The sequence below is a fragment of the Quercus robur genome, chromosome 8 (assembly GCF_932294415.1).
Source record: "Quercus robur chromosome 8, dhQueRobu3.1, whole genome shotgun sequence".
Classification (NCBI taxonomy): Eukaryota; Viridiplantae; Streptophyta; class Magnoliopsida; order Fagales; family Fagaceae; genus Quercus; species Quercus robur.
This window is the reverse complement of record NC_065541.1, coordinates 23,947,844-23,968,178: the sequence shown is the minus strand read 5'-3', so window position 1 is coordinate 23,968,178 and position 20,335 is coordinate 23,947,844.

The following is a 20,335-nucleotide window of genomic DNA, read 5'->3' as shown; positions in this document are numbered from 1 at the left end:
AACTTGTCTTCTTCTTCTTCTCTGGTTCTTTTTTTTTTTTTTCTTACAAATCCCTTTGTTCAAGTCCGATCTTTGTTCTTCTTCGTGTTCTTTCTTTTCTTTTAGATCTAATCATAACTTCATACCAGTGTATTGGCCAAAATTCACCAGAAAATCTGAAACAAAACGAAACCGTCCGAACCTCAAAAACCGGTCACGGTTCTCAGAACCGTACGGTCCGACCACGGTTGACACGGGTCCCTGCTTTTTTTCCATAGAGCGGTTTTTGAAGCTTAAAAAACCGCAAAACTGAGAGGGTCGCGGTTTTTCCGGTCGGACCGTACGGTCCGGTCCGGGTTTCAAAACCATGCATTTTAGTACTTGTTCATTTTTTTTTTTTTTTTTTGGAGACAAAGGTAAGCAAGGCTTTATTGATCAAAAAACAATAGCAAGATTACAACACTAAATCACCCTGGAATACGTCCTCCAGGTCCTCAGGTAGTTCTTCCACCCAAACATCCATATCTGCAGATAAAATTGCTCTACGAGTGAGAGAATGTGCTAACCTATTCCCCTCTCTCTTTACATGATGAAAACTACACATTTCCAAACGAGAGCCCAATCGACAAGTCTCCTTAATCACATGACCGAACATAGTGAGACATCTGCCATGGTCTTTCAATGCCTGAACAACTCATATGCAATCTCCCTCAACCATAACCTTGTGAATACTTAGTTCTGCAGCAAGAGTGATTGCTCGCCTAGCTGCCAAAGCTTTCGCAAGTTCTATCGTTTGTGGGAGCTTGATTTTCTGACTTAAGGCCGCTATGATATTACCATCGTAATCTTGAAAAACCACACCCAGCCTAGCCAAACCCAAATGCTCAAACACAGCTGCATCAAAGTTTGCCTTATACAGAGTTTCCGAAGGTGGGGTCCACCTGACTGGGGAATGATTGACAACTGGTTTCATATCCATTTTCTGCGCTTCAAGAAACTCATCCACCAAGTGACAAGCCTGTCGACCAACTCCCAATAGACGCTGCGTTAGTTGATGTTCCCATAATCTGTTGCGACGTTGCTAGAGACACCACGCTATAGTAGCAAACCATGCAATATCATAGCTTGAGTGTTGCAGCAACACACTTTCAAACAAATCCATGAACGTACGGTGGTGCTTCCCATGCAGTGGCGCAAAACTCCTTACTGACCGCCACACTACTTGAGCTTGCTTGCAATACCACAAGGTATGGAGTATAGAATCCTGAGCCTTATCACAGAGAGGACAAAGAACATCCCCCACCACATGTCTATGAAATAAACTGAGTTTTGTCAGAAGCGAATCCTTGACTGCTCTCCACATGAAATGACGAACACAGTTTGGCACATGGATTCTCCAAATCCCTTTCCACACCCCTTTAAAGCCCTCGGAAGATGAAGAGCTAGCTGTGAGCTTTATTGTGGCGCTTGACAGCATCTGATAAGCACTTTTAACAGAATATGCACCACTCGGAGTTAGAGGCCAAATAAGGGGACAAAATGGGCTTCTGCCCTTTTTAGGCAAATTAATTAGCCTTTTGCCCTTCTTCCTAAACTAAATAGGAAAATACCCCTCTTTTGAAAATCAAGTTTTTGAAAATCGATTTAAGCCATATAGTGATGTTTTTAAGGACCTATAGTGACGTTTATAAAGACCTATAGTGGCGTTTTGTAACTTGATATCCATGAATCGAGTTATAGGCAATAAAATTGCCTATAACTCGATTTCATGAATATCAAGTTATAAAACGTCACTATAGGTTCTTAAAATGTCACTATAGGTCCTTAAAAACGACATTATAGGGTTCTAGATTTTTTTTTTTTTTTTTAAACTCGATTTTGAGAAACTCGATTTTCAAAAGAGGGGTATTTTCCTATTTAGTTTGGGAAGAAGGGCAAAAGGCTAATTAATTTGCCCAAAAAGGGCAGAAGCCCATTTTGTCCCCAAATAAGGTTGTCATCTGAGTTGTCTTCAGGCACATAGATCCCCTTAATTACTTCCGCTTCCCATGACAAAAACACCCCATAAATGAGGTCCAAATTCCACTGCTTGGAGTTAGGTAGGAGTAAATCACTAACCTTTTTAAGGTTGGCAGCGGGTCTAGGAGACACAATCCGCCCAGGAGTGGTTTTAGACTTGCCCTTCTGATACTGTCCCTCAAGAGGAACAAAGGCATGAATATTGAGCATGTTCATCTTGGAAAAAAGGTGAGAGAACTGTTGTGAATTCAGTGCCTTGGTTAAGAGATCCCCAACTTGTGATTTGGTTCTAATGTGCAATAGTCTAATCACCTTTTTTAAAATGTTATCTTTGACAACATGGCAGTCTATCTCAATATGTTTGTTCTCTCATGAAATACAGGATTAGCTGCAATATGTAATGCAGCTTGGCTATCACTAAAAAACAAAGATGCCTTTGAATAACAAACTTGAATGTCCTTAAGAAAATTAATCAACCATACAACCTCACACATTGCAACAGCCATTGCCCTATATTCTGATTCTGTTGATGAACGTGAGACTGTTTGCTACTTCTTAGACTTCCTAGAGACCAAAGATTCACCTATAAAGACACAATAACCAGTAGTGGATCTCCTTGTATCTGGATAGGCAGCCCAACTTGCATCTATAAAGGCCTTGGCAATCAATTCAGACTTGCTAGAAAACAATAAGCCTTGCCTAGGACTACCATTGATGTACTGCAGGATCTTATTAGTTGCTTGAAGATGTGGCAGCCTTGGTTTAGCCATAAATTGACTAAGTTTATGAACTGCAAAGGTAATGTCAGGCCTTGTGATAGTTAGGTAGAGAAACCTCCCAATCAGTCTCCTATACATGCCAGGATCCTTCAATTATTGCCCTTCAAACTAGCTTAACTTTAGCTTTGGCTCCATAGGAACCTTTGCTGGTTTAAAACCCAACAATCCTACTGTAGAGACTTGATTTTGCACCCGTAATTTAATCTTGGAAGATGGCTAGAGTGACCATTCATATACCTAAAATTGAGGGGTTGCATCACATGCATTAATTCATTCATTGCATATCATAAAAATGATCTTGAGATTCTAATGGTCGCGACGGTATGTCTGATTCCCAAAGTGGACTGTCGAATTGAAAGATATCACAAGATCAAGTTTTCATGGTTTGCATACATTTTGTTTGGGTGGAACCAACCACGTGTGATTAATTTAAATTAATTCTGATTGGTTATACAATTAAAATTAATTAAATAATTTTTTGATTGGTTGTTAGTTATTGTCAAAAATAGGCTTGATGGCATGTGAATAAAGTGGATAATCAGATAACAAAGAAGTTATGGATAATCAAGTCTCTTTGGAATATTTATCTATAAGATATTTATCACTTTAAAGACCTAATATCAAGAAAAATGGATTAATTTTTAGAATATGAATAAAAAACGCGTCTAGGTGCAATTTTCAGCTAAAAAATCCTCAAAAAAGGAGTCCAAATTAGACAAAAACTCAAATGCGAGCCTGGCACTCAAGGGGGCTTGTCGGCACTCTTGGAGTGCCGATTGGCACAAGGCCCAAATGCTTGACCCGGCCCAGGAGCCACTTGATTGAGATAAAGACTATCTTTTTCGACTTTTTAGAGATAAGGACGTGTTCCAATTTGTTAGGACATATGTGATTTAATGTTAGGAACATATGTCAATATTTTATGTAATTGGCTAATCCTTTGACAAAATGCACTTTACTTGTAATTGGGTAGATCTAGAATGAGTTTAATACTTCAAGGAACGAGGTTTCAAGTTCAAGTGTTAAAGCCATACAAGTCTGTCCAAGAAACAAGTGAGAAAGTGCTAGATTTTAAAGCTCGACAGCTAGTATCTATCGAGGTTTAAAAGCTGTTTCAACCCATGGCTTGACAGCTAACTCGATAGATGGCTATCTATGGAGGTTTATGAAATTCAGTTTTTCAGAGCTGATTTCATTCCAATCCGTGAGTATATGTTTAGGCTTTCTTTTCTCACAACCCTAAACATATATAAGGATTATTTTGAGGACCGTCAAAGGTGACACAAGTTGCACAAGTGTGAAGCAAAGTCTTTTTCATGCAAGTTGTGACTGGGGACAAAATTTGCCCTAGTTCATCTTTCTCTTGAAGAAGCTGCTGTGTTTGTACATAGTAGGGTTTTGTGACCAAGGAGCTTCTTGAATTTCATTGTGTGATGAACTGAAGAACTTTGTAGCCAATATCTTTCTCAAGTTGGTGATAAAGTCACATACTGGGATCCGTGCATCTATTGGTTAGTCACGTACTGGGAGCCGTGCATTGAAAATGAGAGATTTTCACTACAGAACAAGTCCAATTAAGTATTGGGGTAAGCGTTCAACTGTAGGTCGGTATAAGGTACTGTGATTCCTTTACTTGTAAGTGCTTGTTTTGATAATAGTGGATTCTCGGGAGTGGTGACCTTAAAATCACTTGGTAGGATTTTTGCCGTGTAGGTTTTCCCCATTCGTAAAAAAATCGCTGTATAAATTTAATTTCCGCTGCACTTTAGTTAATTGGTGATTTGTTTGTGCTACCACGTGCTTTGCATGTTAATTAACTTAATTAATTGGTTAATTTATCACCAGGGGTCAATACATTCTTGACCTAACAAGTGGTATTAGAACAGACACACTCTGTTAGGTGTTAATCTTTGCTGTGTGATCCATTGACCCCTGTTTGTCATGAATAGAAGACAGTCTTTTATTATACCTCTTTTATTTGATGTCATTAATTATGCATACTGGAAAGTACGCGTGAAAGCTTTCTTACAGTCTTTAGATGAGAAAGTGTGGCAAGTTGTGGAGATAGGCTGGACTAAGCCTACGGAAGCGCTGGCCGACTGGGATGATGCTAAGATTAAGGCAGTAAACTTCAACAGTAGGGAATTGAATGCTCTATTGAAATTGCTAAGGAAGCATGGACCATTCTCCAGACAACCTATGAAGGAACCAAGGCTATCAAAGAGTCAAAGCTTCAGAGGCTTACTACGAGCTTTGAAGAGATTAAGATGGTGGAGGATGAGTTATTTGATGAGTTCTATGCCAAGCTCAAGGACATAGTGAACTCAGCCATTAATCTTGGGGAAACTATTTCTAAACCCAAGATTGTCAGAAAGGTGCTTAGATTTTTACCCGAGAGATTTCATGCCAAGATCACCACGATTGAGGAATCAAAGGATATTGATAAAATTCCTTTGACAGAGTTGGTTGGCAATTTGCAAACCTATGAGTTAGGCTTTACAAGGATCCAGAAATCAAGCAAGACCAAAAGCATGGCATTGAAGGCCAAGAGCAGTGACAATGATGAGTCTTTAGACGATGAAGATTCTAAGATGAAATCCTATATCATGAGGCATTTCAAGAAGTTCATGTAGAATGCCAATGCGAAAAGATTTGACAAGGACCAAAAGCAATCTAGTTCTTCACAGTTCAAGAGCCAAGATAAAGGGAAGAAGGAGATGCTAGGGATGGTGGTCAGTACACTGTTCCCTCAGGACCAAAGTGCTTTGAGTGTCAATGCTTTGGTCACATGAAACAAGAGTGCCTTATTTATCTTAAGACCATCGGTAAAAGCAAGGAACTTGCTGCTACCTTGAGCGACACCGAGCCTAAGGATGACTCTAATAATGAGGATGATGGAATCCTAAATGCCTTCACTACCACTGTAAATCCTAATGAAGGGATTGTTGAAGATGTGGATGAAGAAGAGGAATTGGTGGAGTTTAAGTTTGAAAAGATGGATGAATAAGTTGACATCCACATAGCTTATGCAAAGTTATACAAGGTCTCGGAAAAGCATGAGAAGTTGTATAGGTTGGCCACCAAGAAGTTTAGTGAAGTGGAGCTTGAACGAGAAGAAATCTCCATAAAGTTTGATGAAGCAAATCAGACCATTGGAGCACTGAGGTTTGAGAATAATTTCTTGACTGAGAAGACCAAGAAGCTTAAGGCAGAACTGTTCCAAGTCAGAGCCTAGTTGGAAAGGACTTCAAGTGCAAAGCTCGGTGAGATGCTCAGTCTTTAGAAATCTGCATCCGATCGAATCGGTTTAGGGTATGATTTCTCTTCTCCTAGTATTGCTTCTGCTAGTACTATTGTTTTTGTTTCACCTGTTGATAATATTGAAATTGAGAACAATGATGTTAAAAATGAATTAGTTAGTGAGAAAATAGACAAGGGTAAATCTATCTTAGGAGCACCCCCTAAACTTGATAAGAAAGAGATCAAGAACCCTAGGGCTAAGAAAGGAAATATTCAAAAGCCCAAACAGAAAAAGCAGCATTTTTGTCATCACTATAGCGCAGCTGGACATACTCGACCTAATTGCTATAAGTGGTTAGTCACTTAATAGAGCAACAGCATGATCGCATCGGGAAACCAGAATCAGTTTCCATCCTCTTTTGCTCCTCTTGGAGATCTTCTCAAAGCCTTCATGCTCCTTTCGAACTTGAACAGTTTTAATTCTTCCCCCTCACCGCTGGATCAAGGGTTTGCTAAACGAAAAGGTTCTTCTAAGGTGTGGAAGGAAAATGGCTTCAAGTGATTCTGTCACTTTTTCTCTCTCTTCCCCATCTTGTTTTTTTGTTTGCATTACTTGTGTGTTTTGCTTTATTGTTTTGAGTCAGTCTAGTTTTATGCATTGCTTTGTTTAACATGTTTTTGGTTGTTTATTTTTCAGTTTTTTTTTTAAATTTTGTTTTTCATATAAAAATAAAAAAAAAATCGAAAAATCAGAAAAATACAAAAACAATGTGTGTTTGTGTACATTGGTACTTGTGTACCTTAGATGGCCAATGAAACAAAGTTTTCTAAACTTTGTATCTTTTTTAGCTTAGATGAGCATCTCTATGCACAACTAAGCAAGTGAGTTTTGTGGCTCATGTGTGTGATGAGTAAGATTAAGTAATCTCTTGTACTTAACACTCGTATCACTCTTTTTTGACGGGAAGAACTAAAAAATCTTAAGAGAAAGGCATAAATAACCATCTCACCATTGTTGCCCGCCAATCATAAAATGAAATTTGTATGTCTCGGCATAGTAAAAGTGGAATGTCAAATGCTTAACATCATTGGGTATTTCTTTTCTCTCTCCTATACGCCCATGCATGATATGCTTATTAAAATAAAAATATGTAAAGAAAAATAAAAGCAAAAAGATCAAAATGCTTTATATATGATTGCAAGCATGTATTCTAGGAGATGTGGGAGTTATAGGATGTACCTCGAAGGTGATAGTCCCCATCAAACAGTTATGATTGTGTGTGAGTTAAAGTGATTTTCTCATATCTCAAATCGTCATAACATGTAGACACTTATGCAATCTTGCGATTATTTTCACACACAACACGCAATATTCTTTGCTACTCTTGATACACGTGCAGGTGCAATGTGATTTGGCCATCACAAGGAATACATGTGTTAATGTATGCTCACTGAATTATCTTGACTTATTTTTGAAATATAAAATTGGTTAGACTTGTTTAGTGTGAGTGTGTTTTTTGGATCTATGTGCTTAACATTTTTCTTGATTGAGGGATGATTTTGAGAGCTTAAAATGTTGTTTGGATCTCTGGTTGTGAAGCATGCTTGATTGCATTCATACTTGTGTTTTTCTATTCTTGAAAAACTGTTTTTAAGCAATCTCGATTGCTTTTCGATACCTCTTGACAGCTATACTATCTATCGAGACCCTTTAGTTGCTTTTTATCGCATTCTTGATAGCTCTCAATAGCTACCTCGATCCATTGAGAAATCTTCTGGATGCTTGATAGCTACCTCGATCCATCGAGCTTTATTGTTGAGGAAACCTCTAGACAACTCCTCGATAGCTATCTCGATAGCTAAAAGGTGCATTTTAAACCTTGATAGCTCTTGATCCATCGAGGTTTATGAAGTTTCTATATAAGTGCTCCTTGCGATTTCTCACTCATTTTTCTTGATCTCTCTCAATCCATTCAACCTCTTCACCTCCCAAAATACCTCTAAATCACTCCAAACCTCTTCCCCAAGTGTTCTTCGGTATCAAGATCATTTCTTTTCCCCGGTAAGACTCTTTCTCATTCATTTCTTCATGCATTTCATCTTTTGTGACCTAACTTTTGGGGTTTGTTGAAAAATTTAGGGTTTTTCAAAATTAAAAGAGGTTTTTGCAAAATTTTGGAATGGGTTTTGTATATTTGATTTTAAAACATCATGCATTGCATCACATGTACATTATAACAATGTTTCATACATTTAGATGTGTGTTTACCTTGTTGCAATGATTGTGTGCTGTTAGGTTTGGATTGGGCTGAGCCCATAATGTTTTTAAGTTTGCATGTCACATATTCATGCATTTTCATGCATACGTACCTTCAAGTTTCTATATTCTTATATATATATATATATATATATATATTATCTTGTTGGTGCCTTTCTGATTGTCTTTCTCTCTCCTTCTATCGATCTTTCTTGTGTTAGTTGCTTCATGGCACCCAAATGCAAATCCACTCCGTCCTAGAACCCTCTTTGTTTTGGGGCATCTTCTTCCTTTGACCCCACTCCATCTCACGTTTGGTTTCGTGATGAGAAGGCTCGTAAGGACTTCTTGGAGAACTTTTCTAGACGAGGTATTCATTTGGAACGCCAAGTCATCCTATAGAATTTTTCCGATACTGACCTGCCCACTGTCATCTATAGTAAGGGTTGGGAGTCATTGTGTGGCGCCCCAGTCACTTGCCTTTTCATGATCATACAAGAGTTTTACTCCAATATGCACGGATTTGATTCTTCAGTACCTCAGTTTTCTACTCGTGTTCGAGGTATGCACATTGTGGTCACTCTGGATATTGTATTTGAGGTGCTCCATGTCCCGAGGGTAGCGCATCTTAACTACCCCGGTTGTGATTGTCTGAGGATTGTGTCCAAAGACGAGCTTATGTCTCTGTTTTATGAGACTCCATCTTCTTGGGGTGATCGTTAGAACACTCGTTGCTCGACCTTTGCTAAAGGTCCGAGATTCTTGAACATGGTGATGACATTTACCTTTCATCCTTTGTCACACTATAACACTATCACAGAGCCTCGTGCTTGCCTTTGTTATCCCTCATTGAGGATCTTTCTATTGACTTCCCTTCTCACTTTATCTTTTCCTTTATAGATGTCTTTAGGGATACGGCGACCCATGATAAGCTCATCTTTCCTTCAGCTATCACGAGGATTCTTCGCCATTTTTCTATCTCCTTTCCTCAATCCGATTACTTCTTTGTCATGGGTGCCATTGACGCAGCTACTGTTAGATGGAGTGATGCTTAGCTTCGCCCGAGGCGGACGTAGATCGAGACGGCAGCTCCTACAGCTCTTGCAACTCCATCCACCTCCGCTCCTTCGTCTTCTACAAGTGGAGTGACACTTTAGGCCATCATGGCACAGCTTGTGTGCATGGATGCTCGCCTTGGCACTTGCAGTGATGAGCTGTGTCAAGTGAACACCCATGTAGGTCGTATCGCACTACGACAAGCTATCATAGGTGGTTTCACTGTGGCTTCCTCTCCTTCTCCCGAGGCATCTGAGGCTGATGACGATGACTCCGACGACAATGATGCTGATGAGGACGATGGTGCTAGCTCACCCAGTGATGATGAGATGTCTACTTGATATACTTACCCTTTGTCACTCGTGACAAAAAAGGGGAGTATTTTTGAGATGAGAGTAGTCATACTTATAGGGGGAGGGTTAGTATAGGAGATTTTTGATAGGGGAAGTGTCCCTATTCTTTAAGGGATGTAGTGAGGTTTTTTATGTATATTTCTTGTCTTTATTTTACATTTACCTCATGTATATTGGTCTTGTGACCATTTGACATGCATTGTACTTATCATTGGATATATATATGTTGATGTATATTATTCACCTATCCTTCCATGTGTTGTTTCTTTTCTTTCTTTATATATATGTTTCTTATAGAATGTATGCAATCTTATATTTCTGTTTCACACTAAGATACCTTCATGAGTTTTGTTTAAAGTACTTTAGAAATACAGGTTGTCAAAGTCTACTTTCCATACACTTTCTTCTTGTAAAGTTTTTCAAGAGTTTGTGTTAGGATAGATGTTATTGTATTCAACAAGTGAATATGAGTTGAGTAATTTATGACTTCTCTCATATGTTCATGTGTTTGTTGTGGTTTTGTCACAGATTGCCAAATGGGGAGATCGTAGGACATATGTGATTCAATATTAGGAACATATGCCAATATTTTATGTAATTGGCTAATCTTTTGACAAAACGAACTTTACTTGTAATTGGGTAAATCTAGGATGAGTTTAATACTTCAAGGAACAAGGTTTCAAGTTCAAGTGTTAAAGCCATGCAAGTATGTCCAAGAAACGAGTGTGAAAGTTCTGGATTTTAAAGTTTGACAGCTAGCTCGACAGCTAGCATTTATCGAGGTTTAAAAGCTGTTTCAGCTCATGGCTCGACAGCTAGCTTAATAGATGGCTATTTATCAAGGTTTATGAAATTCAGTTTTTCAAAGCTGATTTCACTCCAATCCGTGAGTATGTGTTTAGGCTTTCTTTTCTCACAACCCTAAACATATATAAGGATTATTTTGAGGGCCGTCAAAGGTGACACAAGTTGCACGAGTGTGAAGCAAAGTCTTTTTCATGCAATTTGTGACCGGAGATAGAATTTGCCCTAGTTCATCTTTCTGTTAAAGAAGTTGCTGTATTTGTACACCATAGGATTTTGTGACCAAGAAGTTTCTTGAACTTCATCGTGTGATGAACTGAAGAACTTTGCAGCCAACATCTTTCTCAAGTTGGTGATTAAGTCGTGTACAAGGATCTGCGCATCTATTGGTTAGTCACATACTAAGAGCTGTGCATTGAAAATGAGAGATTGTCACTACAAAACAAGTCCAATTGGGTATTGGGGTAAGGGTTCAGCTATAGGTTGGTATAAGTTACTGGGATTCCTTTACTTGTAACCGCTTGTTTTAATAATAGTGGATTCTCCGGAGTAGTGACCTTAGAATCACCCGGTAGAGTTTTTGCCGTGTAGGTTTTCCCCATTCGTAAACAAATCACCGTGTAAATTTAATTTCTGCTGCACTTTAGTTAATTGGTGATTTGTTTGTGCTACCCTGCGCTTTGCATGTTAATTAACTTATTAATTCACTTGGCTAAATTAATTGGTTAATTTATCACAAGAGATCAATACATTCTTGACCTATCACAATTTGTATCTGATCTCATTTAGCTTTTTTTTAAGCATCCCAACCTCTATAAATAGAGGAAAAAGATCAGAATTAAGGGCTCTTCTTTTCTGACTTCTCTGCTTCCCTTACGTTAAAGACGTTCTAAAGGCTTTTGCTTTAAGAACTTCTTTTTTGTAAGTAAAGTATTTTAGACCTCAAAGAAGTGAAAACTTCTTTGATTTCTAAAATATTCTTCTATTGAAGAGCACGCTCATACAAGAGGTATTTAGTTATATTCTTCTATTTGTTTTTTCTTTTCCATTAGTTAATATGTTGTGATTGTTCGTTGCATGAAAGCGGTTAATATGTTTGATTTTTATTGTGCCTTGTTCTTAATTCATGTTTGCCATCCTTATATATTTAGTTGAAATTTTCTTTGACATGTTCTTAGTTGATTGTTTGTTTTAATTTTTTTTTCTTTGATTTCAAAATCTGCTAATAATCATCAAAACCTTTTTTCTTTTAAATTCAAAATTGTTCTGTATTTTCATTAAATACAAATATGTATTTTTGGTCTTAAAACTGTTATGTATTTTCATTAAATACAAATCTGTATTTTTTTTTTGGTCACAAAATTGGTATGTATTTTCATTAAATGCAAATTTGTATTTTTTCTGGTCACAAAATTGGTCAATATTTTCATTAAATACAGATCTATATTTTTTTTGGTCTCAAAACTTATCTGTATTTTCATTAAATATAGATTTGTATTTTTTTTGGTTACGAAAAAGATTTGTATTTTCATTAAATACAGATCTGAAATTTTTTTTGAAAAAGTTTTGTTTTTTATAAAATTGCAGATTTTGAAATTTCAAAGAAGGAATTAAGAGTTAGTTTAAAGTCTTTCTTTTTAATATGTGATGCATGCATAATAATTTTGTCTCATGAATATGAATCATCTTTTAAAAATCTTACTTTTTTAACTTTTAAAAACATTTTTTCCAAACCAAATCTCTCTTCTTCTTCTTTTTTTTTTTTTTTTTTTTTTTTTTTTTTTTTTAACTTTTTTAAAAACAAATTTGATTTTTTGCAAACCAATCTCATTTAAAAAAAAAAAAAAAAAATTTCAAAACAGATTTGATTCTTTTTAACAAAATCTCATTTCTTTTTACCTTCTACAAAAACAGATCTAATTTTTCTAAATCAAGTCTCATTTTTTTAATTTTCAAGACATATCTGATTTTTCTTTTAAAAGAGGACATTATTCATAAAGAATACTTTTTTAAATTAATTTTTGTCAAGTGTTTGTCATGTGTATTATAACATATCATTTAACGTTATACAAAAGGGTATATAATGGTCATTAGAGTGTCGAAGACCACACTCTGTTTGGGCAGAATGGGTGCCTAACACCTTCCCATTCCGTAACTTAGCCATTGAACTTAGGATTTTGGTTAGTAGATTAGTGTTTTGTCTTTAATTTTGGTAGAATGTAACTAGGACCAAATTTTTTTATTCTTTTGCATAGATTGTAACTAGGACCAAAGCCTTGTAAGGTTAATCTACCAAATTGTACTTTTAAAAAAAAGTTCAATCAATGACATTTGACGTATTTTGAATATGTAATTGTATTTAATTTTTCTTTATTTTTTTGGAATAAGTGGTGACTCCACACCACTTACCCAAAAAGAGAGGTGCCTTAAAGCACCCGAATCTCTTTTTTGAGATCACCCCTGCAGTCTCTCGCAATGGCGAATCTGCTGGGGATGTCGAGGGCTAAGTTTTGTGTTCGACTTTAAGTGACCAACTATATACCCTTTTTTTAATGATGTTGTTGTTTGTTTGGTTGTCTATGTCTTGAGATATTTGTATGATATTTTTTGAGTTGTTTGTGTTGCCATGATGATTGTTAAAAGCTTTCCCTAACTATCATAGTGTGTGCCATCAAAACAACAAACATGTATGCACTCATCTACATATGGTGGTAGTAACCATGGATCATCGGTTTTCATTAGATTCGGGTACCTAGTGGTGAACTGACCAACTCATAGCCCAAAGCCACTGGATCATTTCTTGTTGACTATAAAGGATAGACCATGCTATTTGGAACAATGTAATGTTCATTACATTACAAGTTGGGTGGTGTAACGTCCTAGCTATGGGAAACATTGAAATAACAAACGCACCCTACAATGTAAAGGCTTAGAACCTACCTTTAGGCTAGTCCATGTTAAAAATTGCATTGCATGTTGTGTGTGTTTGTTTGGTTTGTAGATTGATATAGATGGTGACCTAGCTTTGTTTAACCCAGCGAAGCCTTTTCTTAGGGGAGAATTTGGTTAAGATCAAAGGGAAGACTCCAAAGAGAACTCAAGACCGACATTCAAGCTAGTAGTTCTAGTTCCAAGCCCATCACGGTACTGAAGCCCGTGAGCATAGAATACACTCCATTGCTGCAACATCACAATCCCGTGTTTGACCTATAAGATAAACCAAGCCACAAGAAGTCCGAAGACTCCATCACCATGGTGGAAGGGGGAGAACATCCGAATACTGAAGAACCCATGAACACTCAAGAGCTACTAAACACCATGGTAGCTAGTCAAATTCAGTTGAGGAAAGACATGAACCTTATTGTGCAACAATTTCAAAACCTGAAAGGTGGCCAAGAGGAGAACAAGACTGATCATAATTCCCCAACCATGGAGGGTAAGAAGAAGATCAACGAGAGGATAAACAAGGTGGAAGAGATGATCAAAAGAGCTCGCAAGATGGAAGAGCTCGTGGACTACCAATCACTCTTACTTTTCCTAGATGTGAGATTGCCTCCTAAGTTTAAGATGCCAACCTTGGACAAGTTCGATGAGACTGGCTGCCCAAAGTTCCATTTGAAGATGTACATGAGGGCCATGCAGCCCCTAGGAGTAACTAAAGAACTACTTGCTCAAATGTTTCAAAATACCTTGACTGAAGCTGCTCTTAGGTGGTTCCTTAACTTAGATGATGATAGAGCAAGGAGTTGGGTGGACATTTGCTGCGAGTTTCACAATCAATACAAGTATAACATAGAAGTGGATGTGACGAGGAGGGATTTGTAGACCACTAAGCAAGAGCTGAAAGAATATTTCTCTACCTTCATTACCAAGTGAAGGTCCAAAGCTGCATAGATGATGAATAGGCCAAGTGAAGAAGAACAATTAACCATAGTTGTAAACAACTTATTGCCTGTATACCATAAGTTTTCTTAATTTTAAAACTTTGATTGTTGCTGGAACCCAAATTAAGGATGCAATAAATAATGGCACTATAAAGAATGAGGACCCACCAAGGTTTCTAATATATACAAAAATGATCTTTACCAACTTATTGCCCCTATTGCCACCATGCCAATATCACAAGGGCCACCTTCAAGGCCTGGGAGGGAATTTCATGAGTTATATATGCTTGTGAGTTAAGTGTTTGAAAAACTAAAAGCAAAGGGGTTGCTAAAACCCTTAGACCCAAGACCAATCCCAAACCCATTGCATGCAAGATTTGATGTGAGTAAGAGATGTGCCTACCATCAAAGCCCTAGCCACAACAATGACAAGTGTTTTGGCCTTCATTATGCAATTCAAGATCTAATAGACACTAGGGTGATTGCACCGCCTACAAGGCCTAGCATCACTAATAATCCCTTACCCAACCACAATTTTGGGAGAGGACCGAGATTAATTACTTAATGACTGAAGAGGAAGAAGAAAAGGACTTGTCTGAGTTGATATATGACCTACCCGAGTGCCTTATGATGACATGGGAAGAGTTAATGGGTATGAAATCCACTGTAGGGTATGATATATGGAGTGAAGATGTTACAGAAACCCCAAATTACCCAACATCCATAAATGGGGGAAGACACTTCAAATCCCAATCAAACTACCCAACATCCACAAATGGGGTGAGACATTTCAAACCCCAAGCCAGTTACCAAGCACCTACATATGGGGGGAGACACTTTGAACCCCAATCAAACAACCTAACACCCACATTTAGGGGGAAGCACTTTGAACCCCAGTCAAACAACCCAATATCCACATACAGGGGGAGACATTTCAAACCCCAAGATATTGATCTAAATGACCCATCAAAAATTGCCCATGTCACAAGGGGGGAGACACTTCAAACCCCCACATCTGGAGGCAGACAAACCAATAGAAGTCTTGAACAAATCTACCCAACAAACACCCACTGAAGAGGATGAGGTTCTCAAGCAGTTGCAAAAGACACAAGCAATATATCTTTATGTGGTTTACTCATGGCCTCATATAAGCACCGCCAGAATTTGGTAGACCTTCTCAATCAAATCCAAGTCCCTAAAACCACTACTTCTCAAGATCTGAATGCTATGAGTGGGTCTATAAGTAGAAAACTCACTATTTCCTACTGTAACAAAGATTTGACAAAGAAGGGGAAGCACCATAATTACCCATTGCACATTATTGTAGATGCCAAAGGCAAGACGATTCCAATGGTTCTAATTGACGATGGAAGTGCCTTAAATGTGTGTCCTTGAAAGACTGCAAGTTGCTTGGGCCTGAGTGTTGAGGATTTTGTGCCAACTGATCAGACTGTGAGGGCATATGACAGTGGTAGAAGGGAGGTCTTAGGAATCATGACACTAGAGCTCACTATAGGTCCAATGATCAAGAAGGTGGAATTTCAAGTCCTGAACATAGCCTCATGCTTCAATATGCTCCTTGGGCGACCATGGATCCATGATACAGAGGCTGTACCTTTATCCCTATACAAAAAGGTTCAGTTTCTGCGTAAAGGGGCCATAGTTACCATATATGGCGATACTTTGACCGTACCAAAGCCCATATTTGGTAATGATTCTGAGAAGGAGCCATTGACCTTGGATGGATTTGAAATTGAGAAGCTTGGTTTTGGAAGAAGAGAAGAAGAGGTAGAGAAGATCCCCATTGACTTTGCTCCTTACGGTAACAACAATGTGGTGGCAATGATGAGGAGAATGAATTATCTTCTAGGGATAAATTTAGGGAAGACTGTGAAGAATGCAACTGCTCAAGTCTCGATAATTCCTACAGCCACCCCACTTTTTGGGTTAGGTTATAAGCCTACTGATGATGACTTGCTAGAAATGAAGGTAAGAAAAAGGGCCCATGCAAAGGCTAAAGCCAAAGGACTCCCTTGTCCTCTGAAACCCCTAAAGCCCTATACTCTCACGTTGAATGGAAAGTTTGTGAAAGCTGGAGATGGTCAACGCTATTAGGGATTCCTTAAATTGAGCTATGATCCTGAGTTAAGAACAATGATGCCTGGGTTTGAGCTATTCTTTGATTGCAACAACAAGGTTCTAGAATTGAAGAAAGAAGACACAAATTGGGTCCTCACTGATTGGGCTAATTACATGGACCTTGATGCAATGACTACACTTTTGGGAGATGCCATTTGCAATATAGAAGACAAAGAGTACTAGAAGGCTTGCTAACATGCATTAAAGAGCCCATATGAAGCAAGAACAAGTGATGAAGAAGAGGAAGGGGGAGAAGCCCCTAGTGATGATGATGAAGGTAGCAACAGCAAGAGTGATAGTAGTAGTGATAGCAGCAGCAGTGACAATGGAAATAGTGAGGATGATAGCAACAGTGATAGTGAAAGCAGTAGTAGTGAAGACTATGATAGCCAATATAGTGGCAATGATTGGGGTGAACCCCCATAGTGATAAAGAGGAGGAAGATGTAATACCTTTCTACGAAGACCACTTTGATGATGATGTGGACTACTATGATGGAGATATAAAGGATGATGCTAAAGCTAAACCTGTAGGTATGGAGAATGGTGCTGAAAGTGAAGAAAATGAGCTAGAAAATGTGCTGGGAGTTTTAGGAGATGAGGTGGAAGTTGAAGAAGAGGCTGATGATATAGATTATGATGATTACCCTTATGGATGGCCCTCAGATTGGAGCTTTATTACTAATGTTAGTTCAAGGTTAGGCCCTCGATATGACAAGCATGGTAGAGAAATTCTTGAGTTAGTGTCATTCCACAATTCAGAACTTGGCTCCATACACTGAGGAAGAAGATGACATAGATGCTAGATTGGCCACCCTAGACAGAAAATTGATGATCCATAGTTTTAGAAACTTAACCCTAGAGAATCTTGAAGATGAAGATGAGAGGATGGGCAGGAATGAGTCAAAATACCTCCCCCAATACATCTTTCCAAGCAACAAAGGAAAGCAAGATCTGTTTGTTGAGTGGATGGACAGTATAGAGCATCTGGATGCTTACGTGACTAACAAGCCCATGGATATGGAGATTGATGGTGAAGGCACAGATTATATGGATGAAAACCCCATGGTATTGATGATGAGGGAAGAAGAAACTCACTGGGAGCTACCTGCCATCGTTGAAACCACAATCGAGTTGAAGAATTGGGCATGGGAGGGAGTTGCCCACCCCATGAAAGACTCTGTGAAGAAGATCAAGACCGTTGATCCAATCATTCCTACAAAAAATATTGTTTCCATCCCTATTGAGTTTGTTTCTGCTAGTATTATTGTTCCTATTGAGTCTGTTTGTGATCGTATTCCTATAGAGTCTATTTTTGTTGAGTCTGTTAAGTCTATTGAGAACTCTCTCCCTTATAATATGAGTTCTGAATCTGCTTATTTGTTGGTTTTGAATGTTTTTATTTTGAAAATTGGTAAAGAAACTCTTAATAACAAGGAATTAAAACAAGGGTATGTAGAACCTATAAAAGAAGAAACCTAGCTTATTAACCTGGGAATTTATGATGAACCTAAGATGATACAATTGGGCAACACTTTAACCTCCTCTGAGAAAGATGCATTAGTTGCCCTACTGACAGAATTCAAAGAGGTATTTGCATGATCATATGAAGACATGTCTGGGATTGATACAGATATAATGCAGCATTGCATTTCAACAGATCCAACTATGAAGCTGGTCAAGCAGAAGTCGAGAAGAATGAAGCTAGAGTGGACTCTTAAGATCAAAGAAGAAGTTGAGAAACAGTATAATGTAAGTATTCTGAGAGTGGTCAAATAACCAGAATGGTTAGCTAATGTGGTTCCAGTGCCGAAGAAGGATGGGAAAGTGAGAATGTGTGTAGATTTCCAAGATCTTAATAAGGCTATCCCTAAAGATGATTTTCCCTTGCCTCACATTGACATCCTAGTTGATAACACAACAGGACATGCCTTGTTGTCATTTATGGATGGTTCTTTAGGATACAATTAGATAAAGATGGCCCTGGAAGATATAGAGAAAACTTCTTTCATTACTCCATAGGGGACGTATTACTACAAGGTCATGCCATTTGGCCTTAAGAATGCTGGTGCCACTTACTAATGTGCAGCCACTACTCTGTTGCATGATTTGATACACAAAGAAGTAGAAGTCTATGTGGATAACATGATAGTAAAATCTAAAGACCATGAAGGGCACATACCAGCTTTACGGAAGTTCTTTGAAAGAATCCAATTCTATAAGTTGCGGCTAAATCCAAAGAAGTGCACTTTTGGCGTAACATCCGGAAAGTTGTTGGGGTTTATGGTAAGTCATAGGGGGATTGAAGTTGGTCTTGACAAAATTAAGGCAATTGTAGAGATGAAGCCTCCTAGGATTGAGAAGGAGATCCAAGGGTTTTTAGTGAGGATACAATACATCAGCAAATTCATAGCCCAGCTCACCATGACATGTGAGCCACTTTTCCGACTACTCAAGAAAGAAGTTCCCACAGTATGGAATGAACAATGTTAAGAAGCTTTTGAGAAGATTAAGAATTATCTTATGAAGCCACCAATATTGGTTCCACCGGTACCTGAAAAGCCATTATTGTTGTATCTCACAACTACGGGTACAGAAATGGGGGCTTTGCTTGCTCAATACCTAGAGGAGTCTAGGAAGGAGAATGCGATTTATTACATTAGTAAGAAAATGTTGGCTTATGAAGAGAAGTATTCACCACTTGAGAAGACATGTGTAGCACTTGTATGGGCAACCCATAAACTCAGACATTATATGCTTGCTTTCAAGGTCTTATTGATTGCAAGAATAGACCCTTTGAAATACTTGATGGAAAAGCCTGTGTAAGATGGGAAAATAGCTAAATGGGTTTTGCTTCTATCAGAATTTGATATTAAATATGTGACTTAGAAGTCTGTGAAGGGAAGAGTAATTGTTGATCACTTGGCCCACTATTCACCCGAAGAAGCTGAAGAAATCCAAGGAAACTTTTCGGATGAGGATATCATGGGGATAGAGCTAGAATCATGGAAGATGTATTTTGATGGGGTAACCAATCAAAATGGAAGTGGCATTGAAGTTCTCCTAATTTCTCCAAATGGGACACACAACCCATTCTCTGGTAGGCTTAACTTTCCTGCCACTAATAATGCCACTGAATATGAGGCTTTCATTATGGAGTTACAAGCGGCCTTAGGTCTAGGAGTAAAAGAGTTGGAAGTGTATGGTGATTCAGCCTTGATAATTTCTCAAATTTAGAATAGATGGAAAATCAAGGAGGAAAAACTGAGGCCTTATCATGAATGTGTCTAGAAGTAGGCCTCGAAATTCAATAAGATCTAGTACCAATATGTGCCAAGAATGCAAAATCAAATTGCAGATGCTTTAGCAACAATGACATCCATGATGGATGGACCTAAGGAAGATGAAGCTCAACCAATAGTGGTGGAACAAAAAGAGGCCAGCTTATTGCATGTCAATAGAAGAAGATGAGGCAATGAATGGAGAAGGTGAATGGTATTTAGACATTCTACAGTACTTAAAGGATGGGACATACCCAAAGTCTGTAGACAAGAATGACCAATTGACGATCAAAAGGTTGTCCACTAATTATATTATTTATGGGGAGAGGCTTAACAGAAGATTATATGATGGAATTCATCTCCTTTGCGTGACTGCCAAGGAAGCACAACAAATAATTGAAGAGGTTTATGAGTCAAGTTATGGCCATACATGAATGTGCACATACTGTCACGAAAAATAACGAGACAAGGTTATTACTGGACTACTATGGAAGTAGACTGCGCAGCTCATGTTCAGAAGTGCCATCAATGCTAAGTCCATTGAG